The sequence below is a fragment of the Nicotiana sylvestris genome, chromosome 1 (assembly GCF_000393655.2).
Source record: "Nicotiana sylvestris chromosome 1, ASM39365v2, whole genome shotgun sequence".
Lineage (NCBI taxonomy): Eukaryota > Viridiplantae > Streptophyta > Magnoliopsida > Solanales > Solanaceae > Nicotiana > Nicotiana sylvestris.
In genome coordinates this window covers 3,788,022-3,810,573 of record NC_091057.1, presented here as the reverse complement: position 1 = coordinate 3,810,573, position 22,552 = coordinate 3,788,022, and the positions used below count along the sequence as shown (strand labels likewise).

General features: G+C 37.4%; 1 long non-coding RNA gene and 1 pseudogene across 1 annotated transcript; one reads left to right on the top strand and one right to left on the bottom strand.

Annotated features, from left to right (window-relative positions):
- LOC104226952 (putative late blight resistance protein homolog R1A-3) overlaps nucleotides 1-22,552 on the top strand; it is a 275,847-nt pseudogene that overhangs the window by 95,327 nt on the left and 157,968 nt on the right.
- LOC104225315 (uncharacterized) lies at nucleotides 1,645-6,402 on the bottom strand. Its single transcript, XR_710560.2, has 3 exons — nucleotides 6,247-6,402; nucleotides 4,171-4,334; nucleotides 1,645-1,911 (listed from the first exon to the last, which is right to left on the bottom strand). It is a non-coding gene; the product is annotated as an uncharacterized lncRNA (long non-coding RNA).

Here is a 22,552-nt window from a genome sequence, read left to right as displayed (position 1 = left end):
AGTCTCAATCCCCAACAGTAAGCGACCCGGAACTCATCGTGGAATGCGTGTCACGCCTCAATATAGCGTTACGATGTGAAAGTCTGGGGTTTCAAACCCTCAGAGCAGCATTTACATCTATTACTCACCTCTACCCGGCCGAAAACTAGCTAGCAATGCCCTTGCCTCTCGAATCGACCTCCTCGCGCGTTGAATATGGCCAAAACCACAACGAATACATTACAATAGGCTAAGGGAATATAACCCAATCGAAAAGACTCTAAAAATATCGAAAACCACGAAATGTGCAAAACCCGAGCCCCGGGCCCACTTCTCGAAAGTCAGAAATTTTTACACCAAAATGTTCCTTGCCTCGCCACGAGTCTATACATGTAAAATTTATCAAAATCGGAGTCCAAATGCTCCCTCAAAATTCAATTTCTCATTCAAAAACCCAAGCCCTAGTGCTTCCCTTTTTACTCAAATTCCATGAATTTAGGTGTTGAAATCACAATTAGATGATGTTTCTAGGCCATAGGACTTACCTCCAATCGATTCCCAGTCAAAATCCTCTAAATTCCTCGTCAAAAGCTCCCAAGGTCGCTCAACAATGGTGGAAATTAGACCCAAGTCGCGGATGAAATGTCCATAAAACATTCTGCCCATGGCATTAATTAACCCTATGTGATCACAGCCTTGCTATTGCAATCGCAGCGCACAAATTTCCAGACCTCCCAAAAATGCTCAATGCGATCGCACAACTACCCCTGCGATCGCAGAGCACAGCCTCCCACACCTATGCGATCGCACTCCAATCCCCGCGTTCGCATAGAACAAAATGCTACCAGGGACCCCAGGTCCCATTACACTACGCTATCGCAACACTACGAACGCAAACGCACTGACCAATTTTCCACACCTATGCGATCGCACAGCCTCTTACGCGGTCGCATAGAGCAAATTTGAACCCCTTCCAAGACCTCCTATGCGATCGCAATGCTCCCTATGCGATCGCATAGAGCAAAATCTCTGCAACACTTCAACTATTTTTCTGCAACTCCCAAAGGCCAAGATTAGTCCGATTGACCACCCGAAAACACCCCGAGGCCCCCAGGATCTCAACCAAAAGTGCCAACCCGTCATAAACCATCGTACGAACATGTTCCAATCATAAAAACACAAGAATCGTCAATTCTCAACGGATTCAAGCCTAAGTTCAACCAAAACTTCTGAAACTCACATTCGATCAAAAACCCGACCTAAACACCTCCGATTAAACTGAAATTTTGCACACACATCATAAATCACCTAACGAAGTTACTGCAACTCTCGGAATTCCATTCCGAGCCTCGGATCAAAATCTCACCTATCAACCGGATATCGCCAAAATGCTAACTTAGCCAATTCAAGCCTAATTCTACACCGAGCTTCCAAAATTACTTTTGATTTCTCTCCTAAGCCTTAGATCATCCCCCGAAACTAACCGAATCATCGGAAATCCATTCCGAGCCTTCTAACTCCCAAGTCAACTCCCGGTTGACTATTCCAAACCAAACCTTCCTTAAAGAGACTAATTATCTCATTTCTTACCAAACTCTAACCGAATCACTTCAAACTCACCAAACACATATAATGAAACATGTAGAAGCATAAAACGGGAAAACGGGACGGAAACACATGAGACGACGGGTCGGGTCGTCATACTAACTTTCAAAAACTAAATAATCCTAAAAGTGTATTTTTACTTACAAAACGAGTAAAAACATCATATATCAAAGGTCCTTAAGTTCTATTCTGATAGTAACCCAAAAAATAAATCTTCCAATGTCCTTAAGTTCTATTCTAATAGTAACCAAAAAACTAAATCTTCTTCCAACAGCTTGTGCACTTCATGAACCGGATGTGAAGATGGTTCAATTACGCATGCTCATCCTAAAAAGAAAATAAATATAATTAGCTTTTGATAAAAAGAAGCAATAAAGTACATAAGTGCAAAATGAAACTAGAGGAAGCTTATTTAACTGTTACTACTTATAACAACAACATACCCAGTATTATCCCGCATAGTGAGGTCTAGGAAGGAAAATATGTACACAGACCTTACCCCTATCTTGTGAAGATAGAGAAGTTATTTCCCATAGACCCTCGGCCCATGACAACATAAGCACGAATTGATGAAAAGAAAGATAAGAAAGGACAATACTGAGAAGCCATGTAAAATAAGCACAAAAAATATCAAGATGGTAAGATGACTGTAACAGGAATCATCAACCTAAAAAGAGCTTGTGGAAACACAACATCAACCTCAAAGAACTAGTGGCCAAAATTGTCGATCCATCTCTAATGTTTGATGTCTACCGTTTCGGGAAGGTTTTACTTGAGCTTGTAACTGGTAAGGTTGGCATAAGCCAGTCAGATGATGCCTCAACCAAGGAGTAGTGGGACAAATTTCTTCCTTTCATCACTATACGGGAGAAAGAACTAGTGGCCAAAATTGTCTATCCATCTCTAATTCTAGATGAGAACTTATACTGGAAGAGATGCGGGCTACAACAATTATAGCAAAAAATAGATACGTAGCTAGCAGTGCAAGCTTGAATAAAGTACTCCCTAAAATAAAGTTGCATCAGAACCTATTAATACTCCTAGAGATACAATACTATAGTCAACAAAATACTAGACAAGATTAATTTATCCAAACAGACTCATTTGCATATACAACCAAGAAACTTCCTTTCATGAACTAAAATAAGTTTACTTATCATGTCCATAAGACTTGTAGGACTTGTCTCATCCGAATCATTTAAATTAGCAATCATGTCAAAAATTGCAGCAGGAAGTCCAGTTTGTTAAACATTGTACAACAACACTTAAACATGATAGAACCTCGACGAAGCAAATTTATAACATAATACTTAGTAATATGTACGTATGTTGTACTAATTTTTGAGTAAAGGAAGAAACTTAAATGCAACACTAATTGCTACTTACAAGACAAACACTGCTTATACAAAACAAATTAACTAAGGTTAGATAAATGTAATATTAAAAATGTGGTTAGGTGACACTTCGAAGATTTTCAGCTTTATATAGTACGTATATATCAGAGATTGAAGCTGATACTCATATTAAGACAGCTAACAGCAGGCATTACGAATGAGTAGTACGTATTAGCTATACCACCAAGGTGAACCACAAATATAGTGTTTTAAATGTGAACTCTGTGTATTTTGTCCTCCTTTTTTTTTGGGTGTGTTGTGAGAAACATACAGATGCTTGAGGCAATAGAAAAACTTCAGTGTATGAGTGAATGAAGATATTTAAGCTACAATTGATAACATAGATGTACAAAATCCAGCAAGAACATATCCAAACAATGGTAAAACTACAAAGATTCGCTAATTTTCCATCAGCAACAAACAGGTAGAACAACTATAGGTCATACATTACACAAATGTGTCTGAACTTGAGGTTTCATACAGGTTTCTCTATGTGTCAAAAGGCTTATCTACACCAATTACAAAGGGGAAGAAGTTAAAGGAGTTTCCTCAAACTTCTTATGTAAGAATCAACAACTCCCTAATTTCTTAGACGATGGCAATGTTTATCTGTTTTATTTAGCTATCCAGTACAGATTGGATTAAGAGTGACTGTTCCTAATGTACAGTAGGAGTATAAGGTTTGGCCCTGCTTATTTGTGTAACTTCAAATGTTTCATATTTCATGTGACTTGAAGCCTGGAGCAGAAGTCAAGATTGCTGGCCCTACTTAGACATGTTTTCTAGCTATGAGGCTTAAAAATTAGTAGCAACCATAATGTAAAACCAGAAAGAAAGCAAAATCATGAAACAACAGAGAAAGAAAAGATAAAAAGGAGCATATGAGAATTCAGTAACTCACCCAAATGAAAATAGCAAATTCACTTACTGCTCCTTCAGTTTCTATTAGAGCTGAAAATAGCAAATTCACTTTCATGTAATTCAAGAGCATTTAGTGCTTAGTGTTCCGTTCTATTGCATTTCAAATGTAAAATTGTGGCATGTCTATAGTCGAAGAAAGTAATATATGTGTTTGATAATGACTAACATGAAAAGTGATGCTATCTCATTTATTCTTAAGTAGTTTAATAAAATTGTTCTTAGGATCAAAAGCAAGTAATTGAAACTTTAACGCCTTAAACCAATTAAATACCTCGGAACTTTGTATATGGGATACTAGTGCCATCATGCCCTGTTTTAATATTTTTTGATCACCCTACGAGCTTCCATGATTTCTCGTTTTTTTCGCTCCTCCGTAAGTTGATTTTTCACTTCTATTAGTTTGCATTCTTCCCTCCAAGAACTTTCCACCTTGCTCTTGGGAAGATGGGAATAAGAATACAATAAATATCATACAGATCCATTCGGATGTTAACAAATTAAGAGAGAATAGAAGGGAGCACAGTGCAGTACATTAACAGAGAATGAGCTACCCTGAAACTTTGATGTATATCAGATCTTTAGTTTCAATCTATAATCACTACTTCATATCAGGAGTTGTGGTAGTGATTCTAGTGAAAATCTAATAGTTAACAGTCACATAGTGTTCTAGTTGATGACCATAATGGTTTTATGCAATTGTCGATGACAAGACTTTATGTAGGCACATGGGCAAAAATTTGGCAGACATGTTTTAGACATTTAGATACGATACATTAGGTTCAGAAGTCGCTTCTTTAAGTAAATATAACAAGCCTTTTACTCTAGAAACACAGAAAACTAACAAGGCAAACTACCAGCAGATGACCCCTCAGATGAAACGGTTAGTTAGGATCTTCCCGACCAATGTAACCTAAATGTCAAATCAGATGCATACGGTGGGATCAGAATGTTTTCAATAGAAACTATAACAAGCTGATAGAAGTTTGAATGATTGTTTTCAGAAAACAGTAACGACGAGGAGGCTTGTTTATTTATTTTTTGTCCTTGATAAGGTAAACTCTATCCTCCAAATCCTTGGCCCTCTCCATTCTTGGTGACTTGAATTCCCATCCTCCTGGTTGTGAGTGAATGCTCTTGCCCAGGTAACAACCTCACTTGTCAGTGGGTTACATGTTCATACAGGACAAAGATAAATCTACATGTGACCAACACATCTAAAATGTTTCTTGCTACTTAACCTATCAGTCATATAGATAAGGACTCTATATATCATGCATGCTCCACTGAAAGGGCAAGGCACAAGAAACTGTGTAAGGATCCCGTATCTCCTAATGCCTGAACTTTGACATAGGAAGTCCAATTTCCTCCACATACTTATATAACACTACTTCTGCAAACATTTGCAATTTACAGTTCTCCCTTAAAGACAAATGCAAAATATAAGAATCTATGAATTGCAAAATCCTGCTTTGCTTGCAGGAACCTCGACTAAATCATGGGTGTGTGCTACCTGTTGACTCCCACCACTTAATAACTTTACCCATCGAGACTGGAGCAGCAGTTGATATCCACGAGTTTACCAAACAAATAACCAAAGCTGCTATACTGTCCTCGATTTCCCAAGTAAATAAAAGTTTTAGCCATTGATTCAACTGATCAAGGCCACGAGGAAGAAAAGAAAAGCAAAATATATAAAAGCAAAACTTCAGACAATCGCCATTGGACATTGGTACTTAAAATAGACCGGAAAAAGAACAAAATAATTAAGTTTAAGAAAAAGGGGGGAAATCAGAATATAAAATTTCCAAAATTGGACCAATTTCAATTAATATACTCCATAAACTATCTACAGGTGGCTGATCTTACGTACAAATTCGCTACAATTCAAGAAGAAATACTGTAAATTAAATAATATGAGAGAGAGAGCATACGAATCGGGAGCACAAACAAGGACATTGAAGAGATTGGAGGAGACAAGAACGCGAACAAGAGATCTCAAATCGGGTGCGTCAATTCCGTAAATTCAGAGAAAAAGTAGACAATCGCCCATATTCTAAATTATCAATCCCAAATATTCTCACTCTCACACCATTAATTCCCCAAAAAAAGAACGTCAAATAGCATGACCATGAAAAAAATTAAGAAAATTACATAAAAAACACCCACTATAACAACCAAGAAAATATACGACATCTCATATTACAAAACAATTCAAGAAAATCCCAGTAAACAATCATTGACTAGTGATTAAGGTATCACAAATTAAGAAGAAAAATACGATTAAACTAAATCAAAAGAAGAAAGCAACAGATATTGAGAAGAAACGAAATCGAAAGCGAGAACTCACCAGATTTTGGGTTGAACACAGCGGAAGAGATCAAAAAATCAAAGATGCAAGAACTTAGTTTAGATAATGAAAAGAGAAAGCAATAGAAACTAAAATTGAGCGCTAAAAATTTGGGGAAAAGTAATAAAATAGGGAAATATGTTTTAGGCGCGTCTGTTTTGGCGGAAAACGAAAAGTGATTTACTAAATTTTTGGCCAACTGAAGGGATTTGTTGTTGCCAATTATTTTTATATTTTATATTTATTATATTACTCCTAAAATAAAGTAACGAGAATCTAAAATATTTGGTAACAAAAAAAACCTTGTGGTTAAAAACTTTGTGATACAACAACAATTTAATTACGTTGTTGCTATTTATTAAACTTAGCCAACAACCATAGTATTGTTGTTAAAAAGTCGTTGCTAACTTATATATATTTAAAATTTATTATATTATTTGTTAAATATGGCAACGACATTAAAAATTTTGCTAACAAAAAAATTTGTGGGTAAAAATTCTATAATATAGCAACAACTAAATAAAGTTGTTGCCATTTATTGTATTTTGCAACAATATTATTGTTGTTGCAAAACAATTGTTGTCAATTCTATACTTTCTTGTAGTTTTCTAGGATATATAATATCTCCTTTTGCAATAAATTATCCTTTTATTAAATACATAAGAACCTGAGATATTATATTTTCTTCCGTTCGGTGAAAACCCCAATATCTCTTCTCATGAGTGGAGTTAGTTTCACTAGTACCCAAAGATAAAACTCTTTTTCTAGTTAAGAACCTCCACCATTAATGTAGATTTCTCAAGGATAATTTTCACATGGTATATTAAACGTATTTCAATGACTCAAATAAATAGACTATTTTGTGGATCCTACTTATTAATCATAATGCTCAATCCATGAATAATTACAATTTCACATGTACAAATTTACTAAGAGTATGAGTTCAAATAAACAAACCACTTTAGTGGTAACTATTTATTACTCATAAAATTCTCGATTTATAAGTGAATATATATTTAGCTCGTAAAATTATTTAATGGTAGACCATAGCTTAAAAGTCATACCAATAATATAAAACTCATACAAAATACCGTCATATTTCACTTAATTAGAACCTCCAATAAGAGAACAAAATTCTTCATCGAAAATCCAAACTAGTAATCACGTAGGGCATGAAAATATAAACTTAAATTTGAGAAAAAAAAATTTATGCACAAATATGTCAAACACTCCAATCATTAGTAATTCAGGCTATCAAATAGAGAATTTTACTTTCTTACAAAATAATTATATCATTACACAATATCAATTATACCTTGTAAGACCTAGTCAATAAAATCCTACACCTCTATTATTGAATTTAATACAACAACATATCTATTTGCTAATAGCCAATGTGTAAACCTATTATATGACTAGTATTTAATCATGGGGACCATGAGAAGTCATCCCCGACACCATTGAATTAAAAAGGAATTAAAATTATTAAGAAGTAATTTCCAGAAAATAGAAAAACGTTCAAAACACAGTCCAAACGACCTCAAAACGCTAAAAAATACCATGATTCGCTGCAATAGCAGTGAGTTTTTCTCACCACGTCGTGTCCGATGGACCTACCAATTTCAGCTCAATCAGAGTCCGTCAAGTTCGCTGACCTCCGAAAATTCCGGCTATTCGGCCAAAAACAGGTTTTGCGTTTTTCTAGGGTTTACCCCAAAAAATTCAGATAATCTTAATCAAATATCAATAAGAAAACTGATATCTCATGATTACAAGAATAATCCAAATATTTTGCACAGTTAATTCATAAAATAGCAGTGCAGTTTTTCAGAAAACCACACATATATATATATATAAATTCAAAAAACGCACATAAACACCATATTCTTGTTTCATGAAAAGCTTAGTTATCTAATTAGATGTGAGTGGGCTCTGATACCAATTGATGGATTATAATAAGCAGCGGAAGCGATCCCAGTATCAAAAATCACATATAATTTAGACAAATAGCATAAACGGAATTTCACGGGTTACCTCTTGAAGCGTGAACATATCTCTTCTACCACATGAGCGTTCAGTTCCATAACTTCTCAATGGAATCTCCATCATCCGCACAATCGTGATCCTCGAACGTTCCACGGTCTTTTACTGTGTTATCCAAATAATACCGAAAATAGCAATTTTGTGTGGGCGAAATTTCTAGGAAACTTGGCTGAGAATTTCAGCCACCATGTACCTCTCCCTCTAGGTGGAAAAACTTATGTATTTATAGCACAAGTTTTAAGGGTTAAGACCCTTTTCCAAAACCTGTTGGGTTTTCTTTTCCACCAGAAAAATGATTCCTTTATTTCCTATTATTTAGGCACAGTAGGGACCACAGAATTTAATTAACAAGGCTTCAATTATGGAATTAATTTCTAATTTTCGAAATTAATATCTACCATAATTACTTACAAATTATTCCACTAAAAATCCGTAATTGCACTCCTTATCGAATTTCGAAATTCATCCATTAAATCTTATTTAACTCCCCATGTTAAGATTCAGGTACTAATCAATTAAATTAAATTACTGACGATTTAATTTATTGATTATTTCCTTTAGACTTGCGCTTAACTTATTTCATGTGTCGGATACAAAATCCACCGGCCGGGTTTACACATGAAAACTTATAAGCTTTCATAAAGGTGTATCATCAATCTCTAAACCGAAACATGGATTCCATCAACTAACTATTACTTCGTCAATGTACATTATTATTATCCAATTTACCAGGCATGTTGACCCACGAAAGAATCTTGCCTTTTAATAAATCAAAACAATAATAATATACACAACTAATAATAATAATATCAAAATTAAGAGTATAAGTACATTTAATGGCTAGAGAGTTTATTTTATTAAGTCAGTATAAAATACTTATCTCTACCAGGTCCGTTCAATACATACAAAATGTACTAGCACAAGAAGTTAGAATTAAATCATTCCCATAATCAAGATAAATTATATTTAATCTTGTGCTACAATCAGATGGTTTGTCCAATTCCATCATTAGATTGTGAACTCAAACTTTATACTTATAAGAACCGATGATTTAATCTTCCGTGTATAAGCTAAACTCTATACACTAAATCATCTATTATATAAGCAAAAGACACATACTAATATATGATCTATAACTTTATTAAAACTGAATAAACAATTGTTTCATAATAAATACTATATCTAAACCAAACCCATGGTTAATAGTATATATCCCAACAATTACAAGATAGGAAATTAAACAACAAGGTGAAAATGAATTCACTGAATTTAATAGATGTCTCTGATCTCAATTATTAAATGATTTATTTCTATATCTAAATCTTAGTCATCCAGATTCGATCATTAAATATATTATTTTTCTTATTTTACAATCACTTAAAGAGTTTGGATAGATTATAACAAAGTTTTTCATGAAAATACTATCATTCACATTTACGGCTAATCGTTACTACCGCTCAACATTATCAATCGCCACCATCACCATGTATCAACCCACCAGTACCCACTAGCATCTATTTTAAACAACAAAGTGATCTCGAATATTTGATATTCTTTTTAAAATTTATGTTATGGACTTACTTATCAAATAAATCAAATATTATTTCAAAAGTAGAATATAGTGAGAAATCTGTAATTAAGCATATAAGTTAATAACATATAACGATGAAACAAATGAGCGGGAAAAAGTCTTTAGAATAAAAAATAATTTAATTGTGCCAATAATTTTATTAATAGTAATCAAAACTTGAAGTCAATTTACATAATTGGTATGAAACAGAGTGATACACACACACACAAAATAAAATAAAATAAATTCATGAGGATTCTTTATTTATAGTTGAAATAAATTTTAGATTACAAATTAAAATAATTTCAAATATACCTACACAATAGACAATAAAACAGATAATAGAGCTTAAACATATAGTTAATCTTACTAATGTTAAAACAAAAATAATGATAGATTTTATAACAAATCCATGAACGGATTACTCTATTGATACTTTTGTCACGACCCGAAATTTTCCACCATCGAGAGTTGTGATGGCGCCTACTAATGGAAGCTAGGCAAGCCGACTCTTACACTTTCTTTCCATTTCTAACAGTTCTTATTTACAACAATTAGCAATGATAATAAAATTACAACGGAATAATTAAACTTAGCGGAAGACTTAAATCATTAATACTAGATACGATACGGAATTCCAAACATAACTTCTACCCAAGACAGGTGTCACAATACTCACGAACTTCTAAGAATACTAAACACAACCGTTTGAAAGAAATATAAAACTGTTTGTCTCGAATACATGAGATAACATACTGAAAATAAAGATAGAGGAGACGTCGGGTCCCGCGAACGCCTGCAAGGCTACCTCGGTGTCTCGATGATCGGAATGCTAACGCTCACTATACTACTGCTGTCCGAAACCTGTATCTGTGCAAAAAGAGCGCAGAGTGTAGAATCAGCACAACCGACCACATATGCAGGCAAGTGTCTGGCCTATTCCGGCGAAATAGTGACAAGGCTAGAACCAGACACTCACATAAACCTGTACAGTTAAAAATATGTATACAACAAAATAACAGGAAACAATCTTTAATATTTGGGAAGGGAAAACATACTCTGGGGTAGCAACAAAATCTAATGACAGAAATAGAACAAAGGAATTTAATTCACTTCCAGGTTCCACTCATCTTGTTGCAGGCGTACAACCCGCTCTCATTTCAATATAAATTTGTGGTAGGCGTACCACTCGATCCCAATTCAATATATAAGTGGTCGGCATGCCACACAATCCCAATTTAATATATAAGTGGTCGGCGTGCCACACGCTCCCAATTCAATATATAAGTGGTCGGCGTGCCACACGATCCCAATTCAATATATAAGTAGTCGACGTGCCACACGATCCCAATTTAATATATAAGTGGTCGACGTGCCACACGATCCCAATTCAATATATAAGTGGTCGGCGTGCAATACGATCCCAACTCAATATATAAGTGGTCGGCGTGCAACACGATCCTAACTCAATATATAAGTGGTCGGCGTGCCACACGATCCCAATTCAATATATAAGTGGTCGGCATTGTCACACCTCCTTTTTCACCTACACCTCTGTAAGGGCATAAGGGGGAGTTTTTCCAATTAAAGGACAATCGAAACGAGATTTATTATTTAATTCAGAGTCGCCACTTGGGAGATTTATGGTGTCCCAAGTCACCGGTTGAATCCCAAATCGAGGAAAAGATTGACTCTGTATTACAGTTCGCGAACCAGAAATCTGAGTAAGGAATTCTGTTAACCCGGGAGAAGGTGTTAGGCATTCCTGAGTTCCGTGGTTCTAGCACGGTCGCTCAACTGTCATATTCGGCTTATTTATCTGGTTTTAATACATGTTGAACCTATGTGCAAATTTTAACTGTGTACCGCTTTTGTTATTATTATTTTTTACCGAGAATTGCAACATCGTGAAAATATATCTCGAACCACATCACATCAATGCACCCGTGGTTATTGACACATTTCAACTCTGTTGAGATTTGGATTTGGGTCACATAAATGTGCACCCGAGTTTAAGAAGATAACATTTGTTAAATGCGCGCCTAAAGCGACTAGCGTATCATTATTTTGGGTAGGGCCGTGAAATTTTGCTAAACGGCCCATCCCGAAGTCTAGTAATTTTACCAACACGTATAGAGGGCCCCGCAGCTTGTGTATTTTTGTTTGTCGAGGCTCGTCTCATATTTTTTAAAAGGAATCTGCAACGTCGTGTAAATGTATCTCGAACCACGTCACAATCGATGTACCCGTGATTAGCGACACATTTCGACTTTGTTGAGATTTGGATTTGGGTCACATAAATGTGCACCCGAGTTTAGGGAGGTAATGTTATTAAAATATGCGCCTAAAGAGACTAACGCGTTGTTATTTTAGGGAAGGCCGTAAAATTCGCTAAATAGCCCGTCCCGAATTCTAAAGGTTTTATTTCAACCATTCATTGAGGGCCCCGCAATTTGCATTTTTACTCGGCGAGGCTCGTCTCATCATTTTTATTTAAAGGCTCAATCCTAAAGCAATCTATAATTTTCTATTTTATTTGCATTATTTAAGAATTAGAAGACCTGGGTCTATTGAACTCATACGAAATCAACTTTTATTCATTTTAGGTTCTGAATGCGGTCCGTATAAATAAACCCTTATCTAAGTGTGTATAAAGAGCAAACCAACTATAGATCTGGGCCCAGGTCCAAATGAACATGCAGTTAGAGTTAGACCTGGGCCGTTTGTGACAGTACCGAAGCCCAAAATGTCTAAAGTGGACCACTGACCTCAGCTTCAATTCTAGTTTAACGCAGAATCACTGGAACAACTTCAAGTTATTTAACGTGCACTCAACAAATTATGAGAAGGGAGAGTTATGTTTATCTACTCAAACTAAGGAACAATTGATCATTTGAATCTCATATTAAAATTCAGCTTACTCCACCTGTTTAACTAATGGTGATTCCTAATGAGGGATCGTGTTTTGGACTAAACATCTCAATTAATTGATTTTACTAACATCCACGAGCAGATTCAAGCAGTCTTATTAATAAGGCATATTCAATTCGATTAACTACTGCTATGAACTATTAATCCAGAATTACCAACACTTATACTGTAACAATGAATTCCGAGCCATCAAACTTAAAGTGGCCGTCATACTGATTTCAAAATCAACTATATCCTAGGAAAACAATTTAGTGGAATATATATGAAAGCAAACTGAGATTCCATTAATCAACACAAGTTAAATCAGATTGTTAGCTATATAACTCTTATGCTTCCAGGAATACACATCTAATTAGTTTAACTAAATCAGATTGATGTTCTAAATTCTAAAATCTATTATAACAGTCCAACACAGTCCATAAGTTAAAACAAACAGTCCATCACAATCCATTGGAGTTCAGAATACTTAACTACAGTGGATAAATACACGCATCATAAGCAAATTATCCATATATGTAACAGAAGTTTTCACTATAATTCCGCAGCAGGAAACTTGCTTCATTTCATTCCAATAGCCAAGAATATACAAATGTGTACCTGGTATTGACAATACAAGAAGAGGAAGAAGAGGATCAGCAGCAGCAGTAGCAATACAATACAGCAGAAAAGCAAACAACCACTGCAAATACCAAACAACAGGTACCAACAGCTAGTGACATATGCAACAGACCCAAGTGGATTTGAAACCAGTTAAAACCAGAACACTCAAACTTCAACAGCTCAAACGACCTCAGAAAGGAAATCAGAAAAACACACTACTGCAACACTACACCCAAACTCATCTTAAACCATCTCAAAACCTGTTTTAACTTTGAACTCCTTTCTCTCCCTTTTCAGATTACTTTCTATTCTAAAATTTGCCTCAAAGAAAGCCAGACCAGACCAAAAAGGGTCGAAAGAGAAACTGATTTTCTGCTCTCCAAAAACCAGCCCAAAAAGGATCCTTTTAGTTCTGTCCAGACCCTTATTTATACCCAAACCTCAGCCCCTTTCTAGCTCTACGGAGCACTTAGCTAATTAAGAAAGTATTTTCTGCCCACTACTACATGTTTTGTTCTCTTTTTAGTTCACTTGTTCCCCACTACCCTTGTCTTTTCTTTATTTAAATGTTCAAACATGTATGTGCAACATATTTTAATCAATCCCCTTTTAAGCCTTTCATACCATTATGTTTGTTCTCCATTAACACTAAACAATTGCATTAGTTTAATGGTACTTTAGTACCCTACTGTCAGCCCACTTGAACTAGCCATTTTTAAACCTTTCAATTCCCAAATTACCCTCCTAAAGCCCCTGAAATTACTATCCTGCCCAATCCCTTTCACTGCATTGAACCTTTCAACTCTAACCTATTCAAACCTACCAACTAACTAAGCTGAATCCAACATACTACAATAGCTATAACCAATTCAAATCAGCTAGTAATTCAGGATAACAAAATGACCAATAAATCCAGTTCGATGAATTGAATATACCAACAGGCTCAGTTCTAAGTTCAACTATACCAACAGGCTCATTTCAACACAACATTTAGGACATAAACGAAGCAGGAGGGGAAACAGACTAGAATAAACCATGAAATCAAAACCAATATTAAACTACTATCATGTTAAACTAACACTCAAACCTACCGGACTAATCGACGATGCTTATTCAATTGATTAAACAGTTATAACATATAACAATCGACAACAAACAGAAGCAATGATAAAATTTAATCAAATAAAAGGTCTGATGGAGAAGAACAGAAGCAATCGACAAAATTAAAAATCAATAAAGCTACGCTAAACAAAGTAAACAGAATAAACAAACCCAAAAATGGAACAAACAAGAAAGGGGAAAATACCTCAAGAACTCAGAAACTGGACGACCCTGACTTGGACTCTGACTCGGACCTTTAATTGAGGTCGAACGGACCTTAATCGAGTGTTCTCAACTGAGAACACTTTGACTAAGGTCCACTGGACACCCAACTTCCTTTAATTTGGGCAGATTTCAGCCTTTGGTTTTCTAGGGTTCTTGGGGGTTCGATTTGGGGTTCAAACGGTTTTAACCTGATTCGAACCAAACCAAAGGTGGTTTGGTAACGAGGGAGGTTTGGGGGCTTCATGGTGTGAGTTTGGGGCCGGTTGGGGTAATTTCAAGTTTTGCTCGAATCTTCGATTGAAGATTCGAGAAGCTGGAGGTTGATTCGAGGCAAATGGTTAGTGGACTACAACGAGGGTGGTCAGATGGCTTAGGGGTGTTAATTTGGTAGTCATCGGAGGAGGTGAGGTTTTAGGCCAATTCTTCGATTGAAGATTCGAGACGTTGGGTATTGATTCGAGGGAAACCGATATAGGATTTGGAAAGAGGACATCGTAGGGAGGCTATGGTGTAATTTTGGGGCTGTTTGGACCACCGGAACCGTCGTGAGGAGATTTTCGGTGGGCGATGCACGGTGGCAAGAGGCGGGGGATCCGTTTGGTCTCAGAAGCTCAAAGACGAAGAGACGAAGAGGTGAGGGGGGTATGGCTTTGGGGCGTGGGGTAAGATTTAGGAATATATACGGAGGGGGTGTTTTAATCCTGGTCGTTGGATCAAGCACGATCAACGGCTTGGATCAATTCACTTGATAGGCAACAGTGTCGTTTGGGGTAATACTGGGGCTGGGTCGATCCGGGGTGAAATGGTCAAAAACGGGTAAGGGAGGAGTGGTCTGGACCGTTCGATCAAAACAAATCACCGGTCCATATTGAACGTGACAGAAACGATGCCGTTTGAGCGGTCGTTTTGCCAGATTGACTAGACCGGGTACATGGGTGAAATTTGGGCCTGGTTTTGGTCAAAATCAAGATGGCCCAGTTCCGATCTGGTCCAATTTTCACTCCTTTCTTTTAATTCCTAAAAACCAAAATTCCTAAATTAAATTGTAAAACCAAGCTTATTTTAAAAAGATACTAATTAACCCTTAACAATAATTAACACACAAGATCAAACAAAAATAAAATCACACAATTAAACCATAAAAATGACAAAGCTACCAAAATTCCTATTTTTGTGATTTTCATTCTTAAAAATAGGACATGGTTTAATTAATTCAAAAATGCACAATTAAATCCTAAATATGCATGCAACATGTATTTTGTATTTTTCTTACTTAAAGTAGAAATAAACATGCATAGACAAAATACATATATATCACAAACAACACAAAACCATTTTATTTTGAATTTTTGGGAGTAGTTCTCATAGGGCAAAAATCACGTACTCACAGCTGCTCCAATTTGTCCGAAAACGCAAAGAGTTTTCGTGCAAAGATAATGTGAGCGGATACGAGCAATTTTTGCCCGTTGGAATACTCCGTGTGAAGCATTTTTTGAAATTTTTTAACCAAACCTTTGCTTCAAAGTTTTCCTACATATCCCTGGCTAGAAGGGAATCAGGTTAATGTAGTTCGGGAAGTTTTGGTAGCTGGGACTACCATGGGACTGCATTTTTGCTGTTACTGCTGCTGTATGCTGTTGCTACTACTTTTAGATCTCCTTATTACACCATGCCAAAAGAAAACAAGAAGCTAGACTTAAACTAGGAATTACAAAATCTGATCTATTTCCGACTTGCTTTTGTAGTTTTCTTTCTGATTTTTGAAATGGGATTCATGCTGGGGGTATTTTTTGTTGTAACCCTCCGCATTACTGACTTCTGGCTTGATTTTGAAATGTATTCCTCCATTCTGCAGGCGGGCTCCTGACTTCTTCAACTTAGAATATAACAAACCTCCGTTCTACAGGCGGGCTCCTGACTTCTTCAACTTAAAATATAACAAACCTCCGTTCTACAGGCGGGCTCCTGACTCATTTAAATTAAAATATGACAACCTCCGTTCTACAGGTAGGCTCCTGATTTCTTCAACTTAAAATATAACAAACCTCCGTTCTACAGGCGGGCTCCTGACTTCATCGACTTAAAATTTAACAACCTCCGTTCTACAGGCGGGCTCCTGACTTCTTCGACTTAAAATTATAACAACCTCCATTTTACATGCGGGCTCCTGACTCTAACTTGACTTTAAAAGATAATACGGCCTCCATTCTCCAGGCGGGCTCCTGACTTTAATAAACCTTAGAATATAACACCTCCATTATCCAGGCGGGCTCCTGACTTCATCAACTTCAAATATAACAACCTCCGTTCTAACAGGCAGGTTCCTGACTTCTTCAACTTAAAATATAACAAACCTCCATTCTACAGGCGGGCTCCTGACTCCTTTAACTTAAAATATGACAACCTCCGTTCTACAGGCGGGCTCCTGATTTCTTCAACTTAAAATATAACAAACCTCTGTTCTACAGGCGGGCTCCTGACTTCATCGACTTAAAATTTAACAACCTCCGTTCTACAGGCGGGTTCCTGACTTCGACTTGAAATTGTAACAACCTCCGTTCTATAGGCGGACTCCTGACTTCTTCGACTTAAAATTTTAACAACCTCCATTCTACAGGCGGGCTCCTGACTTCTTTGACTTAAAATTATAACAACCTCCATTTTACAGGCGGGCTCCTGACTCTAACTTGACTTTAAAAGATAATACGGCACCCATTCTCCAGGAGGGCTCCTGACTTCAATGACTTCTTAAAAAAAAAATATAACACCTCTATTTTTCAGGCGGGCTCCTGACTTCAATGACTTCTTAAAAAAAAATATAACACCTCTATTTTTCAGGCGGGCTCCTGACTTCGACTACAACTCAAAAATATAACACCTCCATTCTTCAGGCGGATTCCTGACCTCAAAAATTTCTTAAAGACATAACACCTCCATTTTCCATGCGGGCTCCTGACTTCAACAACTTCTTAAAAATATAATACCTCCATTCTCCAGCGGGCTCCTGACTTCAATTATGACTTAAAAAATATAACACCTCCATTCTCCAGGCGGGTTCCTGACTTCAACTTCTTCTTAAACAATGCGTTTTATTGTTGTTGTTCCTTCGTGCCTCCTGGACCATTTTCCTTCTAACTTGAAATTATCTTCTTTCAGAACTGCTTCCCTCAAAACTGGTGTTTCATTCCTCTGAAAACTGCTGGGGATAACACCGGTATTTTATTCAAAATAGGTTATTTTCCTTCTTCAAAGACTACTTCCCTTAAAGCTGGTGCTTTCCTTCATCCGAAAGCTACTTCCCTTAAGACTTATGTTATCTTCCTTCCGAAATGGCTTCCTTTGAAACTTGTTTGGCCTTCTTCCGAAAACTGCTGGGGATACCATTTTTCCCCAAACTTGTGTTATCTTGCTTCTTCCCCAAGTGGGTATCTGATTTCAAGAAATTTTTCGCAATGAGAGAAAATTTTCTGCCCCAGTTTGATAATCTTCTTTGTGGCCATGTCTTCCCGCTGTCAATAACATTTCCTTTCCCTGCTTCAAATCAAAGAAAAATTTGTTAGTTTAAAATGTGGTGAGTGGTCGTGCCACTCCTGCTGGGGATGGTTTTTCTTTTCTCTTCCTTTCCCTGCTTTGCATTTTATTACAAAACTTGCTGGGGATGATATTATTTGCTGGTGATGATATTCCTGCTGGGGATGGTTTTTCTTTTCTCTTCCTTCACCGCTCCGTGTTGTCCGACCATCGCGGAACTTGGTCGATAATCTGTCGGAGTTGTTCCTGCATCTCGCAAATCTGCTGAGGATCCTCTTGGAATTTGATCCATAACTTTTCAACTGTTGTTTTTTCTATTTTCTCCAACTTCCCCTGGAAATTTGGTCCCCTTGGAATCTAGACCCATTCATCATTTGGTCTTGCGACAAACTTCTTTTCTCTTTGGCGCCTTATCTTTGGCCTGTCCTATTCACATTTTGCTTTGCACCGTTTTGGCAACTAGTAGTAAGCTCTGAAAAAATCTTTCTCAAAACAAATTGCTGGGGAGATAAAGTCTTAAAACAAAAGAAATGAAAAGTGATGATTTCAAAAGATGGAAGAAGAAATCTTTCTGAACAAACGCTGGGGAAAAGGAAAGAAAAGAACTTATCTGAATGATATAACCGATCCCAACGATCATGTCGTGCATTCCGGATTAATCAACCCAGTCTATTTGTATCAATCAATCTTTCGGACGGCCTCATCCTGCTGGGGATAAATAGGCACTCAATCCTTTTCCAAATGCGGATCCTTTCCGCCAATCTTTTCTTATCGCCTTATAGTGCCATTCGAGGGGTTTTCACTAATAAGACTCTCTCATTTCTCTCAACTCCCATCGCCTTATGGTGCATGTGAAGGTTTTCACCGATAAGACTCTCTTGTTTTATTTTATTTTTTCCAGCTGGGGATTGGAGTGTTACCGATATGACTCTCTCTGCTGGGGATTCTTTCGACTATCAATTCATTTCCAGCTTATGATCGTCTTCTCTGCTGGGGATCAGAGTGTTATTCCCGACCTCCGTTTGCATGATTTGACACTTATCGGATACTGATCGGGAGGTCCTTTTTGTACATCAATATGGGTTTTTGTGTATGGCTAAAAGAAAAAGGGGTATCAAAAGGTTCAAAATAATTTTGATAGGTAAAACATTACAACTCTTGGAATCAACTTTCTTTCCCAAAATTATAAACACAACTTTTGCCCCAGTTTTCTTGCTTGGGGATTTTTTTTGTTACACTATGTTATACTATGACCGAGCCGTGAGGCGCCTACGTATCTTTCTTTGAGGAATCAGGTCAAACGTAGTTCCCATCTCCTTAGTTTTCTTGTAACTTTTCTTTTGTCTTTGTTATTTTTCTCTTCTCTTTTTCTTTCATTTTCATTACTGATTCCAAAAGAGGGGTATGAAAGAATAAATAAGGCTCAAAAGGGGAAGCAAAGGTTAAAGTTTTTAGATAGAAGAAAGCATTGCCTCCGTCATTTCATTCTCCGATAAATGCCAAGTACAAACAACCAACGATTACAATCAAAAGAAATCATACATAATATCTCTTAACTGCGTCAGAATTGATAGCCATGTCGACGCATTTCCCTTAGATATCTGTTAAACATAAAGCGCCATTGGATAACACTCTGGTCACAATAAACAGCCCTTGCCAATTTGGGGCGAACTTGCTCTTTGCTTCGGCCTGATGTGGCAAGATTTGTCTCAGCACCTGCTGTCCTACTTCAAATTTCCTGGGACGCACCTTCTTGTTGTATGCTCTTGCCATTCTCCTTTGATATAGTTGGCCATGACACACAGCTGCCAATCTTTTTTCATCAATCAAGTTCAACTACTCCAAACGGGTTTTGACCCACTCGTCATCATCAATCTCAGCTTCAGCAACAATCCAAAGGGATGGAATTTCAACTTCTGCCGGTATTACTGCTTCAGTTCCATATACCAACAAATAAGGAGTTGCCCCTACTGAAGTGCGGATAGTAGTGCGATAACCCAACAATGCAAATGGTAATTTTTCATGCCATTGCCTTGAACCTTCTATCATCTTTCGAAGTATCTTCTTTATGTTTTTGTTGGTTGCCTCAACTGCTCCATTCGCCTTGGGACGATATGGGGTGGAATTGCGGTGTGTAATCTTAAACTGTTGACATACCTCTTCCATCAAATTGCTGTTAAGATTAGCACCATTATCCGTGATGATCACCTTTGGGATCCCAAATCTACAGATGATATAGGAATGAACAAAATCTACCACTGCCTTCTTGGTCATAGCCTTGAAAGTTTTGGCCTCAACCCATTTGGTGAAATAATCAATGGCAACCAAGATGAACCTATGCCCGTTGGATGCTGCTGGCTCAATTGGTCCAATGATATCCATGCCCCATGCAACAAATGGCCATGGTGCTGACATTGTATGCAATTCTGTTGGCGGAGAATGAATCAAATCTTCGTGTATCTAACACTGATGGCATTTTCGCACGAAATTGATACAATCACGCTCTATAGTGAGCCAATAATACCCTTTTTGAAGAATCTTCTTCGCCAATACATATCCGCTCATATGTGGCCCACAAACTCCAGCATGTACCTCTGTCATAACTGTCGTGGCTTGACCAGCATCTATACATCTCAGCAATCCCAAATCTGGTGTTCTTTTGTACAACACTCATCCACTGAGGAAAAATCCATTTGCCAATCGCCGAATGGCTCTCTTTTGATCTCCGGTGGCCTGCTCCGGGTATATCCCCATCCTGAGGTATTCCTTGACATCATAAAACCATGGCTCGCCATCCATTTCTTCCTCTATCATGTTGCAATAAGCATGCTGATCACGAACCTGGATATGCAATGGGTCAACATGAATTTTGTCTGGGTGGTGCAACATCGATGCTAAGGTGGCCAAAGCATTGGCAACCTCATTATGAACTCTTGGGATGTGTCTGAACTCTACTGATCGAAATCTCTTGCTCATATCGTGCAAACATTGTCGATATGGTATGAGCTTCAAATCCCGTGTTTCCTATTCACCCTGGATTTGATGCACCAGGAGGTTCGAGTCTCCCAAGACCAAGACGTCCTAGACATCCATGTCTGCAGCTAACTGTAAGCCCAAAATGCATGCCTCGTATTCAGCCATGTTATTGGTACAATAGAAACGTAGTTGTGCCGTAACAGGATAATGATGTCCTATTTCAGAAATAAGTATCGCTCATATTCCAACTCCTTTCGCATTTGCGGCTCCATCAAAGAAGAGCTTCCAACCTGGTTCCTCATATAATTCCAACTCATCTATATGCATCACTTCTTCATCAGGAAAATACGTCCTCAATGGCTCGTATTCTTCATCAACAGGATTCTCAGCCAAGTGATCGACCAATGCTTGGGCTTTCATGGCCGTCCTCGGCACATAGACGATGTCGAATTCTGTGAGTAATATCTGCCATTTCACCAATCTCCCTGTGGGCATATGCTTCTGGAAAATATACTTCAGTGGATCCAAGCATGAAATGAGATAAGTAGTATATGATGACAGATAATGCTTCAATTTCTGGGCCACCCAAGTTAGGGCGCAACATGTCTTCTTGAGTTGAGTGTACTTAACCTCATAGCCTGTAAACTTCTTGTTGAGATAATAGATGGCTTGCTCCTTCCTTCCCGTAATGTCGTGCTGCCCCAGTACGCAGCCAAACGAATTCTCCAGCACCGTTAGATAAAGAATTAACAGTCTTCCCGGCTCAGGTGGAACCAACACAGGTGGATTTGATAAATATCCTTTGATTTGGTCAAATGCTTCCTGACATTCTGCCGTTCATTCTACCGCATCATCTTTCTTCTGTAGCCGAAAAATGGGTTCACAAGTTGCTGTGAGTTGAGCAATAAACCTGCTGATATAATTCAACCTTCCCAACAGACTCATTACTTCTGTCTTGTTCTTCGGCAGTGGCAAATCTTGGATGGATTTGATCTTTTACGGATCCAACTCAATGCCTCGCCGACTGATGATGAATCCCAACAACTTTCCAGATGGAACACCAAATGCGCATTTGGCCGGGTTGAGCTTAATATCGTACCTTTGAAGTCTTTGGAAAAACTTCCTTAGGTCTGCTACGTGGTCTTCCTGATGCTTGGATTTTATGATCACATCGTCCACGTATATCTCAATCTCTTTGTGTATCATGTCATGAAACACAGTAGTCATTGCTCTCATGTACGTTGCCCCAGCATTCTTCAAACCAATTGGCATTAACCGGTAGCAATAAGTCCCCCACGGCGTAATGAAATCCGTCTTTTCCGCATCTTC